Source organism: Lissotriton vulgaris, chromosome 11, assembly GCF_964263255.1.
Source record: "Lissotriton vulgaris chromosome 11, aLisVul1.2, whole genome shotgun sequence".
Taxonomy (NCBI): Eukaryota; Metazoa; Chordata; class Amphibia; order Caudata; family Salamandridae; genus Lissotriton; species Lissotriton vulgaris.
In genome coordinates, this window is record NC_141699.1 from 616344847 (window position 1) to 616362583 (window position 17737).

General features: G+C 50.2%; 1 protein-coding gene across 1 annotated transcript in view; it reads right to left on the bottom strand.

Annotated features, from left to right (window-relative positions):
• Positions 1-17737, bottom strand: part of SLC9A9 (solute carrier family 9 member A9) — a 3064289-nt gene that overhangs the window by 2618273 nt on the left and 428279 nt on the right. The window lies entirely within an intron of this gene.

Genomic DNA, 17737 nt, shown 5'->3' on the forward strand with positions numbered 1-17737 from the left:
CGAGACGTGGCGGAAGAACGACACGGGAACCACTGCCGGCGTGTTTTCCAGAACATAAAGGAAGCGAGGGAGCGCCAGCATCTTAAAGAGTGCTGCTCTACCTAGCAGTGTTAAGGGGAGATTTTTCCAGAGGCGTACGTCAGTCTTCAATTTGTCCAGCTGGGGCTTAAGATTCAGGTCAAGGAAGGTCGAGTGCTCCCTCGTAATCCGTATCCCTAGGTATTTAAAGGCGACGCGTTCTATGAGTAATTGGCAATCCTCAGGCAAGGCTGGAAGGTCGCCCTTTATCATATAGATAACGGATTTGGACCAATTGAGTTTATAGCCCGAGGCCGTACCGTGACTTTCACATAGTGCCAGTAAGACCGGGATACTGTTCGTGAGGTCCATGAGGTACACGAGCATGTCGTCAGCATATAGGGATACCCTATCTTCGCCTCCACCTTCCCATTGTATACCTTTCAGCAGCTGGGTGGTTCTGAGGATCGTGGCCAAGGGTTCTAGTACTAAGGCGAACAGTAGTGGCGAGAGTGGGCACCCCTGTCTCGTGCCCCTTGCCAACGGAAACTCCCTCGATATGTGTCCGTTTGCGGTTACTCTTGCCATGGGTTCGGTGTGTAGCAGTCTGACCCACGATATGAACGTTGGGCCGATACCGATGTGTTCCAGGACTGCAAAGAGATAGCGCCACTCCACCATATCAAATGCCATTTTGGCATCTAGTGACAGTACCGCTGCCGCTTCCTCCAACTGCGGGGCTCGGGCTAATACCCCGTGTAGCCGTCGCAAGTTCAGCGCCGTACTCCGGTGTGGCATAAAGCCCGATTGGTCCGGGTGTATAAGGTGCGCCAGATGGGGCAGTAGCCTGGTGGCCAACAGTTTCGCCAGGATTTTACTCTCGGCGTTAAGGAGGGAGATCGGGCGGTAGGATTCGCACTCTTCAGGGGGTTTGCCGGGCTTAGGTATTGCGACTATTGTGGCCGTGCGCTGATCAGGGGGCAGTCGCCCCTTTTCCCGACACTCCTGAAACATATCGAGCAATGGTGCGGACAGAGTCTCGGACATGAGTTTGTACCATTCTATTGGCACACCATTGGGGCCCAGTGCCTTCCCGGGGTGTATGGCTGCTATGGCTGTCTGTAGTTCTTCCTCCATCAGATCGGAGTCAAGCTCGTCTGCCATTTCCTGTGTGACCTCATAGTCAGGGGAGTATACGGAGTGGAAATGGTCTGCTAGGAGTTCCACTATGTGTGCCGGATTGGTTTGTACCTCACCCTTAGAGTCCCTCAGTTGCAATATCGCCCGCTGGCCTCCCCGCGCCCTTTCCAACCATGCCAGGAGCTTCCCAGCCTTATCGCCTATGTCGTACACCCTGCTCGCCGTGGCGGACATATTGTCTCGCACTCTGCGGCGCAGAAAGTCGGTGTGACTCTGCTGGGCCAGTCGGAGTGCGTGCTGGGTGTCTCCAGTCGGGTTCCCCTCGTGTTCTTGTGTTGCCCTCTCAAGTTGTTCCTCTAGGTCCGTTAGCTCCTGACGTTGTGTGTGCCTGTGCTGTGCGATCACCGAAATCGCCTGTCCGCGGAGGACTGTCTTGTAGGCCTCCCACAGAACAGTAGGCGACTCCACCGACCCCACGTTCTCTGCAAGGTAGGACCGTGTGCTTTTCTTCAGGGCCTTGGCTACTCCCGGTTCTCTAAGGTAACCCGGGTAAATAGGGTAAATTCGTCTGCGGGCTCTTCCCTGACTGGACAGAGTCAGTGTAAGCGGGGAGTGGTCAGAGATCCCTCTCGGCCTAATTTGGGAATCAGTGAAAGTGAGGAGACCCCCCCCCCAACGTCAGGAAATAATCTATCCGCGACAGGCTGTCGTGGACTGCCGAGTGGTATGTATATTGCCGGACATCTGGGTGTAACCGCCTCCACACATCCACTAAACCCTGCGCTTCCATGAAGTCATACAATTTGGAGGGTCCTGGTGTTCGTGTGCGCGTCGGGTGACGGTCTAGGGAGTCTTGTGCCACTACATTGAAATCTCCCCCCACAACCAGATCCCCTTCAGGAAGATCTAACAAGAATTTCCCCAGTTCCGGGAAAGCTATGGTGTGTAGCGCTGGTGGGATGTAGACCGAGACCACATTCAGCGGTTTCCCCTCCCACTGGCCGTGTATCGCTGCAAAGCGCCCCTGTGTGTCTGTTGCAGTTGACTGGGCTATGAACCTGGACGAGCGATGGATTAATATCCCGGAGCCCCGGGACCCCTTTGTGAATCCAGAGTGAACTATCATGCTATACCCTTTTCTGTCTAGGGCCTTCGTAGCTGTGCCGGTGAGGTGCGTCTCTTGTAGTAGGACCAGGGCGGGGTGCAGCCTCTTTATACTTTGCAGGACCAGCCCACGTTTAATCTTGTCGCCTAGGCCCCTTACATTCCAGGACATGAGGTGTAGCGGGGACATCTGCCCTACATTAGTGTCCTCCCCCATCCTGTGTGGGTGTACGGTCTGTGAATTTGCGCTCGTGGACGACCAGGTGGTCTGTGCAGTGACCCTGTGTGTTGCATTGTGACAATACCATCCTATACTCGTGTGCCCCATCGTAGCTACCCTGCCCCTGTGTAGAAACTAAAAACCAAAACCCCCTTCTACCCCCAACTCCCCCCCTCCCTGCCCCCCTGCTCAACGGACTCAGAACTGCCCGCCCCCCCAACTCAGCAGAGTGCCTGATCCCGCCCCATAACATAGTACTTGCTCGCTGGGGTGAAGGTTTCTCCGTGGTCAGCGGCCCCCTTCTTCAGCTGCGGAGGCCTTTCCGCCCAGTGTCCAAGGCGGCGTTGCCTGTTTACATCATCTTCCGTTCAGTCGGACCACGGCTGTGACTTATTGATCCCCGTCTGCATTGTCTTCCTGACGGTCGGATAAAGGGGAATGTAGCTCTGCATCTTCGTCGTTGGCTTGTGAGCCCTGTCGGGAGCCAGCTGTACGGTGTTTGTTCTGTCTATTTGAGCGGCGAGGGCCCGCCGCTCTCCATCCCTCCAGCCAATCCTGCGCCACCTCTGGGGAGTCAAAAAACCAAGTCTTGTTGTCTGCTACGACCCGAAGCCTGGCCGGGAAAAGCATTGAGTATGGGATTTCTCTGGCTCTGAGTTCTTTTTTGACCTCAAAAAAGGTTCGTCTCCTCCGTGCCACCTCGGCCGTGTAATCGGGAAAGAATGCCAGCGTCGCATTCTGGATCTTAATGGGGGGCGAGTTTCTTGCCGCTTGTAGGATGGCGTCCCGATCCCTGAAATTGAAGAGCCTCGCTATGATCGGTTTGGGGTTAGCTCCTGTCTTGTGGCGTCCCCCCGGTACCCGGTGCGCCCTTTCTACTGTGAAAAAGGCGGAGAGTCCTTTGGGCTTCAGGGTGTCTTTGATCAAACTCTCCACATATAGGTCCATCGCCCTCGTGTCTTCCGATTCTGGCACACCAATAATGCGGATGTTGTTCCGCCTCGAGCGTCCTTCCTGGTCATCGAGCTTGTCGCGTAGTTCTTTGTTCTCCTTCGAGATGCGTTCCATACTAATCTGGAGTTCCGAGACGTCCTCGACCAGGGACTTGGTCACAACCTCCATATTGTTCACCTTCTCTGTCATTTTATGGAAGTCCGCCCTTATAAGTGTGATCTCGGCCGAGATCGACCCCACCGTGGCCTGTACCTGCGTGAGGACCCGCATGACGTCATCAATGGTCGCTTTCTTGCCTCCGGTCACTTCGGTTGTCTTGCTCGCTTGCGCTTTGGCGTCCTGTGAGGGGGAGGGAGAGCCGGGTTTGTCATAAGCAAAGCGGTCCAGGCGTGATTGTGTCGCCCCGCCTTTAGGCCCCTTGCCAGCCATCTTGGTGTCGCCTGGGCCCGGCTATCTCCCTCAAACGGCTACCGGGGGGCGTCCCTTGGCCCTCGCTGTGTTTATGGGGGTAAGAGTGGCCCCCGTGAGGTGTCCCGGTACCTGCGTCCTGGGATGTTTGCAGTTCTGAACGGGCCTCCGGTGTGTGGTGGCCGGCCGGGTCACGGACTCGTTAGCGGGGCGCGCAACCGATTGTCGCCGCCCTGGAGGATTCCCTTTGTTCCCCTCCGGCACCGCGTATAGCGCCCCTGACTCGCCGGAGCTATGTGCTTGGGTCCCCTGATGGCGATGGGGGGCCCGGGTTGTTCTCAGACAGGTCCTTCCACTGTGAGGACGGGTGCCCCGCGCCGATGCTCCGCTGGTTCTTGGGCGGGGGTGCCCTCGGGTCCGTTTCGCCTTGCCAGGCACTCCGATCGGCGAGGGGGAGCCGCCGTGCAGACAATGAGGCAGCGCGGTTCCTTCGCTGCCAGACTCTGCGCTCTGGCCGCCGCTGCTTAAGATGGCGGCGTCAGGTCCCCCCGCCGTCGCTTTGGGCGCCGGATTCCGTCCTCGCCGGGCGTCCCCCTCACCTCAGTCGGGCCTCCCGTCGGGCAGATCGGCTCCCCGCAGTCCGGTGACGGAGGCTGGAAGGCTCGGTCTCTGTTCACCCCGTCGCTCTCCGTGGCCGGGTGTTTCCGGTGGATGGCTGCCCGACACGGGCCACTTCCTGTCAGTGCGCCGCTCACTGTGCCTCCCGGTCCGGATGTCGCCCACAGGCCCGCTCGGGGCGCTGACAATAACTGTGTTTCCCGACCTCGGATTGAGGTCCAGCTAATTCAAACTGCCGCCGCCTGGTCCTGGGCTTCGCTGCCTTCCCGCCTGGGAAGTTTTGTAAACGGATAAGTGTGCGGATTTAACTGGGAGCCGCTTCAATCACGGAGCTCTCCTTCTAGGCTGCCGCCATCGTCGGCTGCTAGCCACGCCCCTCTGTGTCCCGGCGCTTTTAACCCAAAACGAACAGGGGACAGAGACAAGAAGGGAAAAAACCTACTGAACGAACAACCAGGATTTTAAGTCCTTCCTAAAGGCCAACAGGTTAGGGTTCCTTCGAAGAGTGACCGGCAGAGTGTTCCACAGCTGAGGCGCTAAGCGCCTGAAAGACCAGCCGCCAACCCGCACTCTTCTTATGACCGGGACCGAGGCCAGAGCCAACGACTCTGACCTCAGTGATCTGGCAGACTGGTAAAAAGCCAGCCGCCTTTGAATGTATTTGGCTCCGGTCACATGAAGAGCTTTAAAGGCCAAGGTGAGAGCCTTGAAAACAATACGTTTTCGGATGGGCAGCCAGTGCAGAGTCTGCAAAAGATCGGGAACTCTGGTGCGCCGATGGAGTCCAAAAATGGCACGCGCAGCAGAGTTCTGAACTATTTGCAGGCGCTGGAGAAGGTATTCTGGCAAACCCAAATACAGAATGTTAATGTAATCAAGGCGTGATCCAATAAGCGCCTGCACCATGATTTTCCTGTGTGTCAGCGAGAGAAGTGGGAGAAAATTGAGAAGCATCTTGAGAAGGCCGAAGCATCTTCCTGTGAGGCCGAGAATTTGGGGCTTCATAGACAGATCGTTATCAATCTTTATCCCAAGGTTCTTGGCCGTCGTGGAGGCAGCCGGGGGAAGAAACATATTCTCAGGCCAAAAGGACTGCCAGATGGGATCCGACCGGCAGCCGAAGAAAAGCACCTCGGATTTATCCGAGTTACACTTGAAGCTGTGTTGCTGGAACCATTGGAACACAGCCCCAAGGCAGCCTCTAATGCTCTCCCCATCGAAATCAGCCCCTTTCCCACACGTAAAGAGGAGCTGAGTGTCGTCGGCATATGACAGGATCTGGGCCCCAAAGGACTCCGCCAGTGCCGCTAAAGGGGTCATAAAGATATTAAAAAGAGTTGGGCTCAAAATAGACTCATGCGGGACTCCCGCCTCCAATGCCGGCACCACGGCGGAGAAAGGTGGGGCCCAGACCGTCTGACACCGGCCCGCTAGGAAAGATCTAAACCAGCTGTGCACCGTCCCCCGCAGACCGATCTCATTAAGTCTGACAAGGAGACCCTCATGGGGGACGGTGTCAAATGCCGCCGATAGGTCGAGCATTACCAGCATGGCCTTGCCTCCTGCATCCAGTACCTCCTTGATAGCTTCTGTAACTTCCAGCAGCGCGGTCTCGGTGCTCAGATTGGTACGAAAGCCTGACTGCGTGTAGTGTAGAAGGTTGTTGTTCTCAAGGAAATTAGAGAGAGAAGTCTGTACATGTTTCTCAACTACTTTGGCCAGGGCTGGCAGAAGGGAGATAGGCCTATAATTGGCATACACCTCCGGGTCCAGATTGGGCTTTTTCAACAGCGGTATGACAAGGGCTTGCTTCCAGGCTGGGGGGATCACTCCAGTGCTGAGAGAGAGATTCAGCACGGGGTTGATGATAGGATTTATTACTCCCGCCATTCTCGCCAAATATTTTGCTGGACACGGATCCAGAGGGGAACCTGACTTTAGTTTGGATATGCTATCCAGAGATGTTGCAGCAGACAGTGGGGGAAATTCCGAGAGAGTGGACTACACATTAGCTAAAGGGCCAGGCAAAATACTGACGCCCGGGGAAGCCCCTACCCCGGCCGCCAGGAAAGTCTTGAATGGTCTTAATTTTGCTCGTAAAAAAATTGGCTAAAGAGGTCACCCAGGATTCCAGGTGTGAGCCCGATGGAGTACTGGTTTTAGGAGAAGTGAATTCACGCACTATAGAAAATATCTACTTGCTGGTATTAGCGGCCGCCTCAATTCTCCTAGAGAAGTAGGCTTTCTTTTCTGTCAGAATGTCACGATGGTAAGATTTAATGGCAGCCCTATATGCCAACTTTGCCATGGCGTCATACTGACGGCGCCAGGATCTTTCAGCGGCCTAACATTGCCGCCGCGAAAAAGCCAAAGCTTCAGTAAACCAGGGGGCAGAGGCTCGACTGGCAGATTTGCGGGAGGAGGTCACAGGAGCAAGTTCATCTAACCTATCCGTGAGCCACGTCTGTAGAGAATCCAGATCCCTCTCTAAAATGCCATACATGGATGGCATAGACAAGCTTGGGCCAACATCTCCGGGGTGACTCGGTGATAGGCCCGAAGGGCCTGACAGGACCGATTAGGGATGTTACTCACTGGCTCGTTAGCACAAAAAATATGAAAATGGACTATGAAATGATCGGACCATAACACTGGTGTAGGGGGGGGGGGCAATATCGACAGGCAAGGTGGAAAACACTTGATCAAGCGTGTGGCCTTTATTATGAGAGGGTACAAATAAATAGGGGGAAAGTCCTAAGGGGAGGGTGATATCCCGGATCTTAATAGTATCCACATCAGACTCGATATCCATATGGATGTTGAAGTCCCCCAATATTATACAGTGCTCAGCTTTCAGGCACAGAGAAGACACCACAGCATACAGCTCTTCAAAGAAAGAGCCGGTGGGACCCGGTGGCCTGTAAATCAGTAGCCCCTTACAGGACTGGTGCGGCGACATAGATATGGAGAAGCCCAGCGATTCACACCCAGAAATTACATCCGTAGGAATGATGGAACATGTGACACCTCTCTTCACCACAATTGCCACACCCCCACCCCTGCCCTTAACCCTACCCTGCCTAAAAATAACATAGTTGGGGGGATTGCAGTAGCTATATCAGGGTTAGAGAATTCACCCAGCCACGTCTCTGTGAGAAATAAACACAGCGGCACCTCTGTTACCAAAAGGTCATGAATGTCTAAGGCATGCTTGCTCAACGATCTTGTGTTTAACAACAGACAAGAATGCTCGATGGAAAAAGCAGAGCGATGGAAACGGGGGCGTTGCCCGGGAGCCAACCAGAACCCGGGCATCGCCTCTTACCGTTATGCCGCCCAGCAAAAACCGAGCAGCAATGGATCGCTTTTTTCCTAAGAGAGAGCAACTCAGATGCCATGTAAGTTAGCATGGCGCTGCCGCCCTGCAGACAAGAATCCAGGACCTGCACGCCGCACCCGTCCGAATCCGAGACGCTAATGGGCGCAGACGGGCTTTCCTTCGGCGCTCCTTAGGCTCGCCCGCAAGCGCAACCGCTGCGCGATGGAGAGAGGCTCTAAATGTATGCCGTCTCCTCCAAGAGCAAGCGCACCACTAGTCCGCCTAGCTCCCCCCAAGATGGCCACTCCCCAAACACTCCTCCTACATGTACCATAAACCCCCTTAGCGCCTAATCGGCCTATAGGATGAGGGACAGCGAAGATTTTTCCTGCGCGGCACCACACGTGCAAGCCGGCAGCAAAGGAGGACTGCGGAGGATTAGGAGAGGAGAAAGCTAGAACGAGATGTTACCCGGCAACCGCCTCAGGTAACGAAAAAGACATTAGATTAGGCCAAAGTACACAGTAAAAACAACCGTACCACTAAAAAGCGGAGCACTAGCAATCAGCCCACCACACTCATACTTTAATAAAAAGTCAGTTGAAGATGGAGGCTCGTAGTCAGCAGCGCAATTCCCCACTCGCTCGCACCCAGCATTCGCCTTAGGCAAAGCGAAGTAGGGTCAAAGGTCTGACCAGGGCTGTCAGTTACCTCAGATTTATGCCGTCTCCTCCAAGAGCAAGCGCACCACTAGTCGGCCGATCAGCGTGCCTAGCTCCCCCCAAGATGGCTACTCCCCAAACACTCCTCCTACATGTACCATAAACCCCCACGGCGCCTAATCGGCCGAGAGGATGAAGAACAGCGAAGATTTTTCCTGCGCGGCACCACACGTGCAAGCCGGCAGCAAAGGAGGACTGCGGAGGATTAGGAGAGGAGAAAGCTAGAACGAGTTGTTACCCGGCAACCGCCTCAGGTAACGAAAAAGAAATTAGATTAGGCCAAGGTACACAGTAAAAACAACAGTACCACTAAAAAGCGGAGCGCTAGCAATCAGCGTGCCACACGCATACTTTAATAAAAAGGCAGTTGAAGATGGAGGCTCGTAGTCAGCAGCGCAATTCCCCACTCGCTCGCACCCAGCATTCACCTTAGGCAAAGCGAAGTAGGGTCAAAGGTCAATCCCCACACACAAACTTTCTAGTTTCCTGAGGCGCGCATTGAACATGACTCCTCCTCCTTCTGCTTTGCCTGACGCAGTTTGAAATGCTCAAAGTCTGAGTTGACTTGTGGGTCAAAGTGGTGATTGTGTGCCTTGACAGCGTTCTCATAGTCAGTATTGTACCCCGTGTCTGAGAGGTCCTGGAAAAGTTTGTATAACTCTTTCCCTCCCATGTGGAGCATGTTTGAGCGTTTTATCGCATTTCCCTTCTCCCTGGTAGCTATGAAATCATTTTCCAGCTGCTCGATCCACTTGCGCCAACGTGGTGCGGCTGTAGCCAGATCCGCTAGCTGGCTAAAGGGGGGCAGCGCTTTTAAAGACATGCGGGAGCTGGTTCTGCGCCCCTCCATCTGCTGGCCTTGACATTTCCCCTGTCGCACTGGGCCCTTGCCTGGCAGCTTGCCCCTGCCCTATACTCATTAGATCTGGGGTTTCACGGCCTCGTCCCAAGTTTCTGTCCCTCGCAGCAGCACTTCACCTGCAGCCTGCAGGAGCTCCGCTCACTCCCCGCGCCACCTCCCATGCGCTGCTTCACCCTTGTGTGCATCTCAGCAGTCTCTGTTGCAGCAGGTGGGCGCAGATACCTTGCTCTCATTGAGGGCCGCACTCGGGAGGAGCGGTCAGGTCTGCAGCATGCACCACATGCGCCGGTTACCTCTGGGCACCCGCCCACTCGACAGGGCCTAACACTGCCACTTCACGCCGGTCTCCAGCACCCAACGCTACCGCCTCTGCACACGGGCTACGCGCTGCACCAGCGCTGTCTGACGATCAACTTCCTCATGTCGCCAGGCCGCACTTTACACAGGCGTGCGTCTTCTATGCCCATGTGCGTAGTGAGGGGCACGTGCAGGATTCACACCCACCTTGTCGCCAATGTGAAGGTCGGGGGCAGGAGGGGGGACACTAGGGTACACATGAGGGGTAGTGGTGGAAAGGATGACTTTAGGGCCTACAGTGTCCCATAATACAGACACAGCCATACTCGAGCTTGGCTCCATGCCATCAGCCACGAGTGCTGACATCACCCTTTATTTATACTCCCGGGTCTGCGCCCGGCCCAGGGAGTTGAGATGGCAACAGAGTATTACACGAGCAGGGTGGCTCACTACAGCCGCCAGTGCTGGGACCCGTAATAATACCCGCTGCAGGGTAAACAATATTGGAAGGCCCGCAGGGTTCGTAGCAATTACAGAGTGTTGTGTTCTGAGATGGGGCCCTTTAAATCCATTTTTCACAGGTGGGCTCGGGTGACAACAGACCGGGGATCGCGCATGCTCTTCTGCAACAGTCACAGCTGCCGCAGGCACTTTTTGGTGAGTGGCTTCACTGGTCTTACGCCAGCTCGCCTGTCTGGGGGTCTCGCGCAGCACTGGTGGAGTCACGTCTCAGTCAGCCCAGCAGCTGCCCCTGCACCAGCACTCACCGCGAGGGTCGCCGTCTCTCTGCACCCACCCTTAATCGCCTCTTCATCCTCGGGTCCAGAGGGTGCTTTCTATTCACTGGGCCGCCACCTTACTTGGGGCCTATGGTTTAACTGCTCGGGTAACTGCCTCCCACACAGCTTCGGGATCTGTTTGCAAGCCATTCTACTTTTGAATCTATCTGCACTGTTGCTCATTTATTTTGACCAGTAAAGGTATTAAATACTGAATTCAAGTTTAAAGCTTCTAACCTACCAGAAAATTTGGATAGAAGATAACCCATGTTGGGGGTGTTCCTCTAAAAACACATAGTTAGAGTTGGAAATTAGGAAGATGTGAAGATACCTTATATTGGAAGTAGACAGCTAATAGAATCACAGGTTCAAACTTAAAATGGTGGATTTGGAGTAGGGCCTTCGCCCTTGAAATCAGGTATATATATCCCCATCAAGATCATGGCAAAGTGCCTCCCTGAATATTGTGGGATTATAACCAAACTATATTATTCTGTAAATATTGGTCCTTGCTTTGGCCAGCATCCGAAATTACTGCAAGAAATTCTAAGGCAAAAGGAGGACTTGCCAAATCTTGTGGGGCAGTCGCCCAATGCATCCATTCCATAAACCTGTGTTTGACCTCATGGCCACAGGTTCAAATCCTTGCAGAACCACTCAGATGTCCATCCTTCTTAGGTTGATAAAATGAGTGCAGTAACATTAAAAAAATGTTAATTAGTGGCAAGATGTCCAAAGGGTGAGAATATGCTCCACAAATATATGGGATATATTACCAGTGAACACAGACCTGAAATTACTTACTACCACAGTATATCCTCATTTCTCAGTTCACTCTCTGGGGCACACAACAAGCAATGTGCCTGATGTTTCCCCTCCCCATGAATGTAAGGTACCCCAACTATCTGCAACTCTGGGGTTGGGGAAACAAAGGACAATTTGGTGGACACTCATACTGAGTGCCAGTAGTGGCTGCTACCAATCAGGGGTGGTGGGGACGGAGGGAGGGAAGGGAAATATTTTTTTTAAAAAGGACTAACCTTTTTACAGCCAACCACCGCCTTTTCTTTCTTGTTCTCCTCTGTGCAAGGCAGGAAGCACACAACCTCCCAGAATCTTCTGACCAATCGCAAAGCTATCTTAGCAACGTTTTGATTGGTCTGAGCGCTGTGGTTCAGCGCTCAGACAGGCTGGCAGGCTGTGCATGTTCTCCATGCATGCTGTAAACAGCCTGAGTGGAGATCATGCAAAGTGTGCATGAAGCTTTGGCCAGCCGTAGACGACCGGCAAAAGCATTATGCGCACTTTAGGTGCTGTCAACAAACCTCCCCTTATGACGCACGGGGAGCCCAGCCCCGCCCGCCTGGCTTCAGCTGCAAGCTGAATGCAAAAAACAAAATGATAATAATGAACGCTATTATCATTTTATTTTTTGCATTTGGCTTGCAGCTGAAGAAGTGAGCGACGCTCATCGCCTTAGCAGACGAGCCGCCACTGCTGAGGGCCATTTAGGGCTTCCATAATTAGTGCTGCACCTCGTCAGCACTCGCTCACTCTGTTGCAAGCGCACATTTGCCCAGCTTTGGGTTCATACTCCCAGTGCTGCAAGATTTGTTTTCATTAAGCTGCTGGGATGAGATCACTTGATGCAGGGTTACTTACCACATACTAAATAGCCACTAAGTAGCAAAACCAGAGCAGAGGAGGATAAATATATGCAACAAGACAACATCTGAATGAATACCCACGCATTCCCCAGGGCATGTAAAATTAGGTATGCCCCTAGCCATACCTTTTTTCACAGCATAATAAGAAAAATTCAGTCATAGATTAAAGCAATAAACTGAGAGAGATTTTTAATTATAGCAAAAGTTATTGCGCCTGAATAAAATCACATTTATGCCGGGTTAATTTTCACAGTGAAGCATCTTTGTACAATATTTCTAGTTTTCCGAGCATGACAAATAACCACTATTGCCGGATTGTAAACACCTTTGTCCAGCTGGCACAACAGAGTTGGGAATGCTCAGGTTTTTACAGGTAAGAAACACGCCCCTTCAGAGACAGTTTTCTTATTAAACTAGAATTTTTCAAGCAGGTCAATAGAATGGCAATTCATTTAGGAGCACGTCTGCCTCCTATGCATTACTACACATGAATCCTATGTGGATATGCAGTTTGCAAGTCCAGTGTGGCAGACTTATATCCCCATTCAGCTCCATATACCCATTTAACCCCACCCCCTTCAGTGATGGTCGAAACACAGCCACGTTTGAGACGTCTGCCATGGCAGAACTGCATGTCACAATACTGAGGTCAATATTTTCAACCTTCATTAATATCTATTCAACAATATTGACAATAATTTTATCATCAAGGTAAGCATATACAGGGAAGTATAGATTTACTATTCTATTTGACTTGACAATATAGAGGTAGTTGGCAATGTAGGGCCAATATTGCTGCTGGTCGATATTTAATAGACAATATTTGGGATCCGGTCACACCATCCCAGAGGATCTTTCTTAATCACAGGTGTTGTGATTACCTTGGGAGGAGCAACTTTGACAATGAACGGTCTGGCATAAATTATGTCAATGACAGTGGTGGAAGTGAGAATTACCAATAACAAATATGGGCACTCTAAATATACTCACAAAGTGGAGTCCACTGGCTGAATCCAAACATGACAGCATCCCTAACATGCTGGGGACTGTTTCCCAGCATAGATGGAAGACTAAACATGCAAGGATGTAGCTTGGGGGGGAAGGGGGGTAGGGGTGTGACATCCCCTAAATAAAATTATTGTTGACTTTATAGTTGGATCTGGGGGCCCAGAGTTGGGTCTACTATGTCTGTGCTGAGATTTCTGCCCATAATAAAAGGCAAAACAGTGGCCTTTAATGTAAAAGAGGAGAGGAAGAGAGAGAGAAAGATATACATCTACTGGATACATCTACTGGCTACATTTCCAAAAGTGAAACCAGATAACCTCTATCCAAGACAAGCTTCCTTGCTTGTTCAACTTGGGTGATCCTAGACATACAGTTTGGGGTGATTGAGGGGGGGGATTAATGTTTCTATCACTATCAATAAATGTGTGTTTATGCAATGACATAATCTGATGTACTAAGGTGAAATGCTTCTGCAAGTTAAAGAAATACACTTTTTTGAATTTTGAAGAGGCAGCTGCAAATTTTTACATTATGTTTGTTGCACGATTTACATGTCAAACGTTTTCATGGCTTGACTCATGCATGGGCTCTTAGAGCTGAGCCAGATTCAAGGCTCGGTTCACCCTATTAATTTTTCTGTGGGTTCTTCTCTATTTCAAACTCTGGCTTAGAACACAGTGCTGTAAATGTTTAAATAAATGATTTGTAAAAGTTGAAAATGGAAATATGGAGCACTACCTGCCTGCACCGAGATGACAACTCTACCATCAAGTCTTCTCATAGCAGAGACAAAGCATGAGTGTGTGCAGTGAAAATGCATTTTATTGATTCCAGGACAGGGACTGCAAGTTGTTGTGTTGTACGTGCCCACAGCCATGAGTTTCCAGGGAGAACTACCAGGACGAGGTGGGCACTTCACGGGTGAAGTTTCAGGGGTGTGTTCCGAGTGTGACATTCCCAAAAGACATTTTTGGATTGATAGTTGGGTCTGGGCCATAAGTTGGGTCTGCAATATCTGTGTTGGTTATTCTTTTCATTCTCATTTCAATAAGGGCTTTTACCTTGTTCATTTTTTGGAGCGGAAACTTAAATATATATAGTCACTGGTTTAATAAAAACAATAGTAAATCTGCCCCCACAGAAGTACTTCTTGAATGAGTACCATTTTACTGTTTTTTGAAAATTTACAAACATTGTCAGTAGTAGTCCAAAAGATATCAAAGCACTGATTAGGCAGTTCAACGAACAGGATATTAATCCGTTGAGTAACTAATCCAATAAGTACAATACAATGTGGAATATTGAATATCGATAAAGTCTTCAACACAGTATAGAATAAGTGTGGTAATACACAGTCTGTAAAACACAGCCAACACGTGTTTCATCACAGAAAGGACTACTTCAAGGCTGAAAAAAGTTGCAATGTAAAATCAGAAACATTTCCAAAGCTTACTATACGTGACTAAGACAGGAACAAAAGAAGACCTTATTGCTTAGCAAAGGGACTGAGGAGAAGGTAAAAATATCCAGGCTCCCGCGGGTGAAAGTTCGCAAGAAAATATCACCCAGAAAGTACCAGTATGCCAAATGAAATGATTCAACAACTGTAGTGTAACAAAACCATGGTATAAAGTAGACAGATGAAAAAAGGGGAGTTAGTTTATAACAGTATTGGGAATCACTAGAGTGACCCATAGGAAGATGTACCGGCCAACCACCAAGTGATAACAGTCCATTTGGGTTTTGCAAGGATTGTCTGCTGCACATCCATCACTGCAGTGTAATGATAACCTAAGTACGGCGGTAACCTATAAAAATGAGCACAAACCTCATGAATTGTGAGCCCTGCACAATGTGTTATGACAGAAGGCAACAAATGTGCTCCTAGTACCACCTATTGGCCCTGCAAACACCCCTCGCCAGTGATAAAGCTCTCCACAAAGTCGGTCCTATCCTAATTAACTTTCTGACCTAGTTATTTGGAAACAGGAGCCTCGCGCTGTAAATGAAAAACCATAAGGAAACAATTGGGTTCTCAGTGCCATCTACAGGCGTCCCAAACACCTATCGCCTTAAATTAAGCCCTCCACTAAGCTCCAAGGTGAATACCATTTATTTAAAATTACTCTTGTTTTCTCCCAATCACATCACTTGAAACTATATTGTCAGAGCCAATGTAGTTCACTAACATCGGCCTATTAACATTTCTGCTCCACCATGACACAGTAATGGGATTATGGTCTCATCCGGCGCATATACTATGTCTTTATGTCCTCACTGGCTTTCTGTGCCTAAATGGCAATATAATATTGTCCTGGATTCAGCATTCACAGGGTCTACTCCTACACCACCACCTGGGTCACCAGAATACTGACCCATGCCTAGGCAGTGCATTCAACACACAGCTCCCACCTCATCCTGACAGGGACCTGACTGCAGGAGATTGTCACAATGTCCTATCCCCTCCACAAACCTGCCAACTCTGCTCTTGAGAGTTGGGAATTCTTGGAGTATTAAATATCCTAAAAATCTCTCAAACAATTCCTGAAAAAAATTTCAAAAACATTCTACTCAAACAACTCCCAGAAAGAATAATAGCTGATACCTACTACCGAGCCAACAATGGGAACTTGAAAACTGTCAATCTTTTACACCAAACGCCTTGTAAAATGGAGAAACACTTTCCTACTCTACATATCACAAAAAACAACTAAACTTCTTTATGGAATTAAACTAACAACCGCCCCCTCCCAAAGCTTTAGGGGGCAGGTTGCTAACTACAGAACTGGGGACATACTAATCAAAGCTTCAGACCAACAGCTGACCCTCTTTGATCGACACTCCCCTTCACTTCTCATCTCATTAAGACAAGTTGGCTCTACTACCAATCCTCCCCCTACCCTCCTCTCTTGACAGTCAGCCCTCAACCCACTTCCCCTCAAGACTCCTCAACCACTCAATCCACTGCTTCCTCCTCCTCAGTCACATGCCTTAATCCAATAAGTGTCAGTCCAGCCACCACTACACACACCTATACACTTGATCACAGTGCTACACAGCCTCTTGACTTGCTCACCAGATATGCGAGCACCATCTTGGTTTCTAGTCTCTATACTACTGATCCCCCAAACACAAATGACCATATTGAACCCTCAAACCCAAACAAACCATCCTCTCTTCCCAACTTGATGGCACTACCCCCCTTGCTCCTCCTTTGTGGATCTGCTGTCCATCCCTGACTCTGGGCCCTCTGCCGATCCATGCACCCCAAAACAGATAGCCTCCTTGATACTCTCAACCAGCGTTTAAGCTGAATAGAACAACAACTTTATTCTCTAGCTAAAGACCTCGCTCATGTAAAAACTGGCTTTGCATGCCTGGCTAAATCACCACTTTACCCCACCTTTTGAATAGAAACAGCTTTCCTCATAAAAGAACTCAAAGCGACTGCCAACACTCCAACCTGTCCACTATGCCCCTGAGATGACGATCTCACAGGTCCCCCTGGGCCTTCAACCCCTTATCCCATTTGGAAGGAGAATCACTTGGAAAATCCTTCAGCACAAATAGCTCACATGCAGACCTTAAACCCCTCACTCGAATCCCAGTCATCTTGGGCACAAATCGATTCCCTTGAGCCAGCATATCACCCAGACCACCCGCTCGAAATCTCACCATTCAGACAATACACTGCATTAATCATTGTCCTAGCTCACTATCCTTATTGCTCCTTACCTGCAAATCAGCTGTGAGACATGTCACCGAACTTGCAGAAACAATATTTGAGGACGATATTGACATTGCATTTATGACAGAAAGCTGGCTCTATGAACACTCCACCCCTCTTCTACACCTGCTCATTCTCCTGGCTATTCTATCCTCAGACGGGGCAGACCAGGACAAATTGGGGGCAGGCCAGCAATTATCCACAAAGATGAAATTCACCTTATTGCATTAGATCCTATGAATTTCCGGACCTTTGAATACCGTGGGGTCGTACTCACAACTAAAGATACCACTCCCATCAAATTCCATACCATCTACCACCTCCCTGGCGATCGCACAATCTTCTCTTAAGAATTAACTGACTTCATTAAACAGCACTCCCTTATTAACTCCAATGGCATTTTTCTTGGTGACTTCAATCTGCACTGGAATGGCAATGCTGATGCCACAGTCCGTAACTTAACTAATCTTCTTGAAATCAATGACCTCAAACAACTAAGCAATGACCTGACCCACGAGAAAGACTCTACTGTTGATGCTAAAATCTGCAGAAAAGAGATTGTTTCTCTCTAATGCATCAAGATCCTTGACTGGTCTGACCACCATCTCATACTGTTCAATCTCAATGCACCTCCAAGACTCCATCAAGCCCCAGCCAACAAACCAAGGCACTGGGCAAGGAACATCAAACACATTCCTGTAACAGACCTGGAATCTATGGTCCACACCCAACTACACTAATAACTTATCCTTCACACTGCTGATGACCTTACTGCCCACTATAGCTGAGCCATGACTGATGTGCTCGACCAAGTCACACCGCTTAAACTTAGGCAATTTAGAAAATTAAATGCAGATCATGGTTCAACTCTGACCTCAATATCGCCAGGAGGCA